We start from the raw sequence: 11441 nt of genomic DNA on the forward strand, positions 1-11441 counted from the left end.
ATTTTTGCACGTTCCTGAGCGCTGCATTTTTGTGCATGCATCGGAGTATTTTACTGTAGTATTTGCCCCTACAAAGTATATTCATTTGTGCATTGCAAATATTGTGCACCAACTGATCTGGCTAAATAGATCCAGATGTGTTGTGTTTTTACGTATCTCCTTGCATATTTAGTGTGAGTTTACACACCCACCATTCACTTCTCCTGGGACTTTTGTGCAATAATACAGAGAAAAATAAAGTATGTTTTTTTTATGCAACTGAAATGCACATGCAAAATAAGGAAATGTGAGCAAACACTATGTAATCAATTAGCCCTATTCTCTACATGTTACGTGCAAATTTTGTGTGTGTAAATATGCCGGTGAAGCCGGCCTTATGGTTTAGGGCCTATTCAGATGGCCATATATTTGAGCCATGGGCTGTCTGTGTATTTCACAGAAGGCAGAGAGACTTATTATAACCAATTAGGTTATTCATATGGCTGTTCTGTCATATGGGCCATCTATGTGAAAGCTATGGCTGCATGTCCTATTGTTCATTTTCCCACCTGAGAAAAGCAGGTGTTGTTTGAATATGGTCTATGTATTAATTTCCCAATGTTTTCAAGATCTCTGCTTGCAGTTCTTTAATAGGAACCTTCATTGTCTACTTTGATGGGATAAAAATCTATCCTGGTACTCTCATGATCACATAGGTGCATGGTTCATTGCAAGACCTAACTCTGATAGCTGTATTATAACTGCAATGAGGCTTGTATTTCCGTAATTATCATAGGACCAGCATAATGACCGTTCATTTTGATTGACAGTAGTAATAGATCTTGAAAACCAGGAAAAATTAATATAGAATGTATTTTAGAACTTAGGAAATGTTACATACCACAAAGATTAACCATTATTCGTTGAAATCAAGAAGCCCCTTTAAAATCACATAAGCTATTCAGTACTTCTGAAAATGTGAATATGTAGATATCTGGACCACCAACTAGAGATGAGCGAGCGTACTCGGATAAGCACTACTCGCTCGAGTAATTTGCTTTATCCGAGTATCGCTGTGCTTGGGGCTAAATATTCGGGTGCCGCTGCGGCTGACAGGTGAGTCGCAGCGGGGAGCAGGGGAGAGCGGGCGGGAGAGAAGGAGAGAAAGATCTTACCTCCGTTCCTCCCCGCTCTCCCCTGCAGCGCCCCGCTCCGTGCCGGCACCCGAATCTTTAGCCCCCAGCACAGCGATACTCGGATAAAGCCAATTACTCGAGCGAGTAGTGCTTATCCGAGTACGCTCGCTCATCTCTACCACCAACCTTTTAATAGAATGTTACTACATATTAAAAGCACAGATTGCAGTAAACTAATAGTGATTTATCCGATTAACTAAATTACTGGATGGTTAATTGTACTCTCATAACTAGTTCTCTTTGCTCTATCTTCTGCTTACAGTCTTATAAAATTAGGAATTATCGTGCAGTTTTGTGCTAGAAACAACTTCAGACTATTATCAGTTCTGTACAGATGGCAGACGGAAGGAATTTAGCTTCAGATAGGGACATATTCATTATTAGACAATAAAATTATGCTTGTAGACAGCAAGTGTTGAAAAGATATTCTCATTAATCACATTATATTTGTTAAGGGGGTTATCAGAATTTTTAAAATTGCTGGCCTATCCTCAGGATGTTACTCAGACTGCTGTACATTTAGTATTTCGGATCACCTGACTTACCTGACAAAGGGTTTAATAAAAACTCGAAACGCATTGTATCTCATCTCCGAATAAAAATATTAAGCTTATCTTTCTGTATGCTTCATGGTTTGCACCCTAGAAGCTCTGATCTCTTCAGCAATCTTGACAGTTCTGATGCGCCTCCTTTTTATCACAGTGACAGCAGTAGTGGAGCCGGCAGCAGTACTGGATCAGTATCCAGCGGTAATGATTAAGTGTATGTGGTGCAATGAGTTCTGTTAAGTGAGCAGCATGTTTTTTTATGGCTCACCATATCTTGGGGAATCGAGACCTCTGCTTCTGTCTTTTATGTTTTACAAGATGCTTTTAGTAATGGTCTCTGTAGCATCTTACCAGCACTGGATAAGAGCCATGGGTGTAGTAGCCAAGCGGGACTGGGGAGTAGTCAGGAGGAAGCTGGAGTCATTATTGGGTGATGACGTTTGCACTACAAAGGATGAGATGGGAAGCGTAGTCAGGTGGAAGCCAGGAGTCGCTTTTGGGTGGTCATGTTTGCAGTACAAAGCATAAGGTGGGAAGCATAGTCAGGTGGAAGCAAGGAGTGGTTATTGAGGAGTTTTTGCAGTAATAGCAGAAGAGCAGGTAATGCGGAGCTTGACTAAACAGTGCTGGGAAACAGATTAATTATGCACTGAGGGAGTGGCAGGGCTAGGGTTTTATAGGAGGTGGAGTCAGGACCAGGAGACAGGAGCTAGATAACTGGGATCAGAGAACAAGGCTGAGAGTTATGAATGGAAAGTGTTCACGAGCTGGATAGCTCAATAATAAGGGACAGTGCTTGCAGTACTAGAGGTTCGTGGCTCAAGTCCTGACAGTCGTTCAGAGAATTGCAGCAATGTCCCTTCAAAATAATGACATTGCAATACTCAACACAGCCTCTACTAAAAGTATAGCAATTTGAGTAGCAGCAGCTGGCTGGATAGATGTAAGCAGGGTTCATATCAGTGCTGCATTCTATTCAATCAGCTGACCATCGATCAAATATATTATTAAAAACTTAGCAGAAGGAAAATTAAATAAAAAAAATCACAACAATAATAAAACAAAATGGCTGGGAAGGTTTCCAGTTCAACCTTGGGAAACCTGTTCTAGGATGGAAGAGTGTGTATACAGACTTGAAGGGGCAGGGCTGCAAGATGGGAGCCTAAAGCTACACCGTTCCACGCTTGTGTCCCTCCACCTTTTGTTTATATATGCATTCTTCCTTGGTAGGACAGATTTGTACAGCATCCATTTTGTGCTATTCCTGGACAACCGCTTTAGGCAAAGTTGCAATATGGTGCTACCGCATCCTGTGCCACTAGAGCTAGTAATTAACCACTGGAACCCCTAAGTTACACGGGGTGTGAAATTCAGCTCACCTGCTAGCGAAAATTGCACTACATGTCATGCAACAACAGTACTCAAATACAAAATATCCAAGAAATAAGGAGAAGAAATTATACAAACTCCATGCAGATGTTGTTCTTGGTTAGATTTAAGATAATAATGCTAACCAATGAGCTACCATGCTTTTTCTTCCTCCTTGTTCTTCCTCATCTTCCTTCTCCTCAGGAGGAGGAAGAAGAAGGAATAAGAAGCATGGTGGCACAGTGGTTATCACTGTTTCCTTGCAGTACTGGAGTTCTAGGTTCAAATGTTCAAATCTGACAAACAACATCAGCATGGAGTTTGTATGTTCTCCCTGTGTTTGTGTAAGTCTCTTCTTCATAATATTCACCTTTTTATATAGTGCACACATTTTTTTAAGAAAAGAGAAAGGGGGAGGAGAAAGGAAAGAGAAGAAAGAAAAGAAGAACTTTTAAGAAGTATTGGTGAAGTTCTGCTTCGGGTTAAGCTATATTGAACAAAATCAAACTTTTTGCCAAATTTGTCAAACCGGCCAAACTGAACTTTCCAAATGTTTGCACAACACTAGTCTTTATGCCTAGCACAGCTGTGAAATTCACGTGATTAGGTTATATGCCTATTTAATTCATATCCTATAGTATGTGAATGTATGTTATTAGAGTTGAGCGAACGTACTCTGCCGAGCTTGATGCTCGTTCGAGTATTAGCATACTCCATGGTGCTCGCTACTCGAGCGAGTATCACGTCGTGTTCGACCCCGCCCCAGTTTGGCCCTCCCTGCTGTGATGTGTCAGTTTTCGTCCCTCCCCGCTGTGATGTGTCAGTTTTGGCCCCTCCCCACTGCGATGAGAGAGAGAGAGAGAAAGAGAAAAAAAAAAAAAGCACGGCAATTGGTGGGTCCCCTACAAAAATGCTCGAGTCTCCCATTGAACTCAATGGGTTTCGTTACTCAAATAGAGTAACAAAACGATTGACTCGAATAACGAGGACCTGAGCATTTGGGTACTCGCTCATCTCTATATGTTATGAATGCTTGAGTTCATGCTCTGGGCAGATTAGTGATGACTTAGGTACAGTAAAGAATTAACATCTCAGGAGCTTGTACAATTGTGTTTGATATAAACTCTTATTAGTAAACCTGCACCAAAAGCCATAGCCCATATATAGAGTAATACTATTTATAGCATTCATCTACATATAGAAACATGGCATCATGTGTTTCGAAATACAGGGCAGAAAATAATGTACAACCACAATGATACTAACTAGAATCCACTTCCAAGTCCTATTATTGAGGAAGAAACAAGCACCCTTTTCACAAAACCTTCCATAGGCACATCGTGTGCCTTTTGGAAAATCCAACCCTGCATTTATATCAGCCTCTAATGATGTATTCTTAAGTAACATATTCTTAAGTATAATTTCCTATGCACTATGACAGTGCCCTCCTAGTGTATCGGTTCTTAAGCCAAATAATACCAAAGGTTTAAAAGCACATCTAAACCCTAAAACTATTTAAAGAATTCATGTTAATAAGAATATGCATTGTAGGAACATTTGTAATATGTTCAAATAAGTCCTTAAACTTTATTCTAATTTAAGAAAACTATATAGAGAATGTACTTAATAAGATGTATTACTCTGTGGGAATATTGAAAGATGCACTAAGAAATGTTTAATGAAGTCAATGAAATTAATGTACAGTGCATTTCTAATATTAGACTAAACAGAAAAATAAAATTAAGAGGATGCTCTATTTACTTTGCAGGAGGCATTTACAAGCAAAAGTATCAGCAACTGATATATGTATAATCAGATGTTAGTGAAAATATATCTAAATGTCTACTTTTCATTTATCTTTTATCCTTCATGGTATTTTATTTTGTTGTAGAATATATAAGTGGACCCTTGATGTTCATTGGGTCATCTGTCCATCCTTTGATTGCCGAGAGAGAAAAGTTAGATGTTATCTATTACAGACAGCATAATTCTTGCCCAATTATCAGATCTTTCTGAACTGCATGGGACACATAAAAATTAAGCAATCAGCCGTAGATGTATCCTAGATGCAGAAAAAAAACATGGATATTGTTTGTGATCTGCAGTTTCAGGTTGTTTCCTTCTCTGCGCATCATTTCTGTAATTGTATATTTGCACACTCCATGCTTGTTGAGTAAGTGAGCTCATCCTGGTGTGAGGTCACAGCTGCACTGTGGCTGCAAGCCAATCAGATATTCCCACCTGCTCCTTCTCCCAGTGCAGTCTCACAAATCCAAGCATTTGCAGAGACCCTGTGGGCAGGGATTAGGGACAGCTATAGGATGCTGGAAGGTGAAGAAGATGTCACTTTGCTCTAATAATACATCTTGGAAAGTTTGATATATTTAGATGTGTTTCAGAATTATGCAGGTAAGAGTTTTAACAATAGTTACACTTTTAGGCCTTAGTCAGACGGGCGTTTTTTCGCGCGATTTGTGCATGCGCATGCGTCCGGCGATTTTATAAAACCATTGCTTTGCAATGGTATCAGACACATGAGCGCTTTTTATGCGCTCGTCCGATAAATTATAGAACAGAAATCGCAGATCGCACCTATCTGCGATCTGCGATTCCCGTTCTCTTCTCTATATGCGCTCAATGGGGCCGGCGGCAGCAGCGCCGACCCCATTGAGAACATATAGAAGACAAATCATTCTTCTCTGCCACAGCTGTAACGATGTTTGCCCATTGAATTCAATGGAGCCGGCTCCATTGAAAGCAATGGGCTGCCGGCGAGCGCAGGATGAATTGTCGGGAAGGGTTTAAATATATAAGCCCTTCCCTGCAATTCATCCAGAAGGCCTTAGTCAGACGGGCGTTTTTTCGCGTGATTTGCGCATCGCATGTCGCATGCGCATGCGCAAGTCGCGTGACCGGAGGCGAAAAATCGCGGGAAAAATCTGCACCTAGCCGCGTTAATCGTCGCAGCAAAACGCCCGTCTGACCGGAGAAAAATCGCCGTGCGCATCAAAATGCGCATGAAATTTAGACTGAACGCGAAAAAAATGATTTTGGTGCACACATAAAATGCCAAACGCAGATAGGCGCGATCTGGGAATCGTTGTGTCCTATAATTTATCGCATATCTGCATAAAAAGCGGACATGTGACCGATACCATAGCGAACCATTGGTTCTATATATGCGCGAAACGCATGCGCATGCGCAAATCGCGCGAAAAAACGCCCGTCTGACTAAGGCCGAAAAGTGTAAAAATATATATACTCACCTTGTCCCGGCAGACGGAGTTCAGTGCGGCCGGCCTGCAGTGGGTGTGAAGGGGGTGTGAGTCAGACATGCCCCTGATTGGCTCAGCGCTGAGCCAATCAGAGGCAGGTCTGACTCACACCCATTCATGAATTCAATTGTCATGAACTACAGAACAGATTCCCATTGAATTTAGTGAGATGCAAAAACAGCATAAATTCTGATGTTTGAATGAAGCCCTTAGAAAAAAAATAAACGTGACTTACCAATTCTTGATGCAGATTCCACGTAGAATTCTCATCAGTAAGTCCACGTGTGGATCTGCAACCTCATCAAATGAAAATCTGTGTCAGAATCATGCATTAACCATTAGGGTATGTCATGTGTCGGTGAAAATTGCAATATTTTACACATTGGCTTGTACATTTGGAACCTAATGTATTTGGATATGGAGAATTCATTTCTGGTATTATTTTTGTTAAATATTGAGGTTTACTTACCGGAAAATGGTAATTAAAATTACGCGATAATGTTCATATTAATCATGTTACGCTTGCCTTTTATTGACAGTATAGCGACATTTAGTATCAATTAGTAACATTTATTTAATAATTAAAATGCAAGATGGAAGTAAAATAAAACCTTCTTTAGTCGCTGCTAGTAATAAAACACCAATAATTTGAACAAACAGGTGATAAAACAACGTGCATACAAATAATGACTGAACTGCAAAAAAGTATATCCGCATTCTGTTTCAGTGCACAAAAGCAAAACTAGACAGTCAGTGATATTGTTATGAGTTATTATTTAAGCTTGGAACACTTTTAGAAAGTCTTTCTTTGTTTTCAGAGAAGGCTTCACTTCCTGATTACGCAACTGTGTTTGTATAAAGCCATCTCTCTTGGCCCAACCACACACTGATTCAGCTGCTCTGTAACCAATTTGACTGCTCTCTCACAACTATGGGTGTGTAGTGGATATGGAGGAAGCTCCAGGGGGTCAACTATCAATGCATCAAGTTGGGCCAAAGACATGTTTGCTGTGGCAACTGGTTCACTGATGGTCTCTACCTCCCAATCAATGAGTGCTTTGAAGCCACAAGCATCAAGGTTTACCGATTCAGGAACTATAAAAGACCACACTGCAGTGGAACCTTGTTCACTTCCAGCCCTGACTGCCAATATTGTGTCAAATTACAAACACTTTCTGTCTTGTATCATCAGGACAGAGAAGGGTGATGAGTACATTCTCAGGATGAGCCCACCAGGACCTACTTTTTAGGTAGGGCTTTGAGGCATCCTTGACCCTCGCATCTTGATTCTGCCAAAGTTGAAATTACTTTATTAGATGCCAAGGTCCGTACTTGATTTCATGTTTCACCTTAATCTCATAGAACATGGGAAGGTAAACTTGTGTTACCCAGGGTGCAAGCAGCTTCAAGACCTCCATATCCTCAGGTCCAAGATCATGCTTGCTCATATAGAGCAGCATGCCCCTCATGCCACAAGTAAGCCACCTACTGTGTGACAGTTGACCACATTTAAGAGCTGCTACTTCAGGATCGAGCTTGCCTTTCACTATTGCATGAAGATACGTTCATGCTACTATGCTGTCAGTGCTCATTTGGCTAGCAATATTCTCACTGATAATAACAAGAGGTTCCAGATACAGAATTGGTTCAAATTCAGTCTTTCTATACAGAGTCTCAACTTTGGAAAATAGTCTACCAACTGTACCACACCAGCCTTTATCTGAAGAGGTTGGTCCATCAAGCTTTGCCACAATATGATGGAATGGCTACTCATTGATGTGCAGCCATCGGAAAGACCTAAAAAGTCTTCGTTTTAGGAGTTAAAGCATGCTACCTTTCCAGCCAGACATATCATTAGTGATATCACTGCCAATTAGTTTGAGGCTAAAATCTACACCTCTGTCCTTTCCCCACATTTTTTACACCCAGTAAACACAGGATATATAAATACATAAGGCAAGTGACACACGGAAATAAAGCATGCATGTGCATGAGATACCCGGCTATTACCCATACAGATTCATGACACAACTTTCTATTTAAACCCATGTCAATAAACTATATTATGTGAACAAAGCCTGATATATGCAAAAACTGGAGACACAGGGCATAGACTCAAAACTGAATTTACTGAGACTCTTGTAATGGGCATTTTAACAGCTGATCCACATTCAAATATATAATTCACTGTCTCAACAAAGGTTTCTGCATGTATTTCTGTGGAAATATTTATAAAATTTGCTTATACAAGGCCATTTTCCCAACCTTTTTTTCAATATTATTTTGCATACATTTCACTGGAAAACATGATGTAGTCACATGTCTAATCTATACTATATGTAATGTTTAATATACTTCAAATTTTAAGGCATAAAATATGCTGCCCAGAATGCAGTGCAGGTAACATCTACATTGTATATACTCAAGAAAGATTAACTAGCATTTTGAAGGATTTCAAACAATTTTGATGTGCTTCATACTATTCTGTATTCTATAGCCTCGAATGACCTGTGCAAACTTGGTTGGTGGTTTGACACGGTTGCCTAGGGTTTCACATCCTCTACACAGCTGAGGCATGATTAATCCTACTAACCTCTGTACAGCTAAAATGTGACAAGTCTATTAACCTCTGCACTGCTGCAGTCCGATTAAGTCAGTTAACGTCTCCACTGCTGAACTGTAAAGTTTCTGCAAGGCTGAATGGATTATAAACTCTTGCAAGCAGGGCTGGAACTCTTATTGTTTAACTTGACAATTATTTGTTGCTATGTAACATCTGATCTTGTCAGTACACATACCCTCTGAATTGTAAAGTGCTGCAGAATATGTTATATAAATAAAGGCTATTACTAAAGGTCCATTTACACGGAGCGATGATCACTCAAAAATCGCTAAAAAGCGATCGTTTGAGCGATTATCGTTGCGTCTAAATGCGCGCCCATCGTGCACTTTTTGTGCACTGCTAGCTGATCGTTAAATTCAGTCCAACCTAATCAGCAGTTCCCCACGGGTAGTGCTGATAGCATTGTTTCCCACTGGAGTACAAAAGAACTGAAAGCAGATAAGAGCCCTTGGGCTAGTAACGGCTTTCAGCTAAGGCTTCATTTGCACACTTTATTGCTATTAAGTAGCTAAGTAGCTTCTTTAAATGATTGCTTATGCAAAATGATCGCTCAAAGCTTATGCAAAATGATCGCTCAAAGCTGTCACTCAAACTGTCATTTGAGCGATTTTTGAGCGATCATCGCTCCGTGTAAATGGGCCTTAATAATAATAATCAACAGAAAAATAACAGTTTATAGTAATATTTTTTGTTGAGAAAGCGTTTAAGGTGTTATTCTATGTTTAGTTCAAATATATTGCAATACTTGGGGCTCATTCAGACGAGCATGGTGTAAACTACGCTGCTATAGGAACCAGTAGGTTGCTATGGAAGCGCTCACACAGACCCTTTTTAGAAGTGCAGAATCTGCGCTTCTAAAAAAAGAATGGACAGCAAGTGCTGACTCACCTGTCAGCTCTGTGGTGCGCAGCAGTGCAGGGTGCATTCCATAGGCTCCTATGGGAGCTGTGGAAGCACCACAGATCGTGTGACTGGGGTTGCTTCACGGAGCTAGAAGCAACCCGGTCATACAATCTTTTTCAGGGTGACAGCAGCGTGGTTTACATGTTGCTTAGCAGCGTGTAAGCCACAGTCGTCTGACAGAGCCCTTAAGGGTGGTTTAACATGTGCATTGGAATCCTCTGGGGGAGATGCCATCGCAGATTTGGCACAAAATAATGGAAGAAAAACCGCTGCATGCAACACTATTTCTTCTGTCTAGAAGTCGAGCAAATGAGCAGAAAGTGAACAGACTCCATTAGAGTAAATGAGGTCCACTCTGCTCTGTTCGGTTCTATCCTAAGACAGTGCCATTCAGCACATGGACTGCTCAAATGGAGCAAGAAAAAGCGGACACACAAAGGTTTGATTCTTGCTAATAGATGCGGAATGCCGCGGATCGTCCGCGCAGGTAATAGCAGATTCCACATTTCAAATCTTTAATGTGTTGTTTTATGTAGATAGAGTTGACATTATATATAGCCACCACAATGTTTTTGTTTTGTGATTAGCAGTTTTTGAACCCATTAACTTATCCCTTTGCTCAGATCTTATAGAGGCCCTTTTTGACAGTAACTGTGTATCATTACAGCTGGGCTTTAATGCAGGAATTCTGTGTGATAAAATGGAAATCTAACTCATTGATTGTCTGCCTACATTTCACTTTCTCTGCCTAATACCCTTCAATCTCTTTATCTTTCACTCCCATTTTGCATGATTTTTACCTTCTTGAAGTTTTAATGTCATAATAGATTGAGCCTTCAATGATTTACACATTGAAATTGGGGTCAAATAGCACATTTTGTTGAATTAATTTGTTTACCTCTTATATTGGAGCTGTCAGATGCTAAAGTGGTGTTGATAGCATGAGATTAAGTCATTTTGATTAGATTCCCAATTTTGATTGGCTGGGCACTTCCTACAATCTTCTGATTGTTTGCTGCTTGACTTTTAACAAAGACATAATTAAATGTAGAAAAGCAAGTAGCTCACAAGTGTTGTCTTGAAAGTTGCCTCAAATATATATATGTTAGATGTGTCTATGTACTACGTGGAAAAATATGGCAGGCAAATCTGGATTTTGCTGTGGATTGGTATTAGATTTTCATCAACAAAAAAATGCATCCTGTGTGGGTGTACACTTATGGAAATTGGTTACAAGTAGAGATGAGCGAGCATACTCGCTAAGGGCAATTACTCGATTGAGCATTGCCCTTAGCGAGTACCTGCCCGCTCGGAAGAAAAGGTTTGGCTGCCGGCGGCGGGCAGGGAGCAGCGGGGGAGAGCGGGGAGGAACGGAGGAGAGATCTCTCACTCTCCCCCCCCCCCCGCTCCCCCCTGCTCACTGCCGCAACTCACCTCTCATCAGCGCCGGCAGCCGAACCTTTTCTTCCGAGCGGACAGGTACTCACTAAGGACAATGCCTGATTGAGTAATTGTCCTTAACGAGTATGCTCACTCATCTCTAGTTACA

This window comes from Eleutherodactylus coqui, chromosome 9 (genome assembly GCF_035609145.1).
Source record: "Eleutherodactylus coqui strain aEleCoq1 chromosome 9, aEleCoq1.hap1, whole genome shotgun sequence".
Lineage (NCBI taxonomy): Eukaryota > Metazoa > Chordata > Amphibia > Anura > Eleutherodactylidae > Eleutherodactylus > Eleutherodactylus coqui.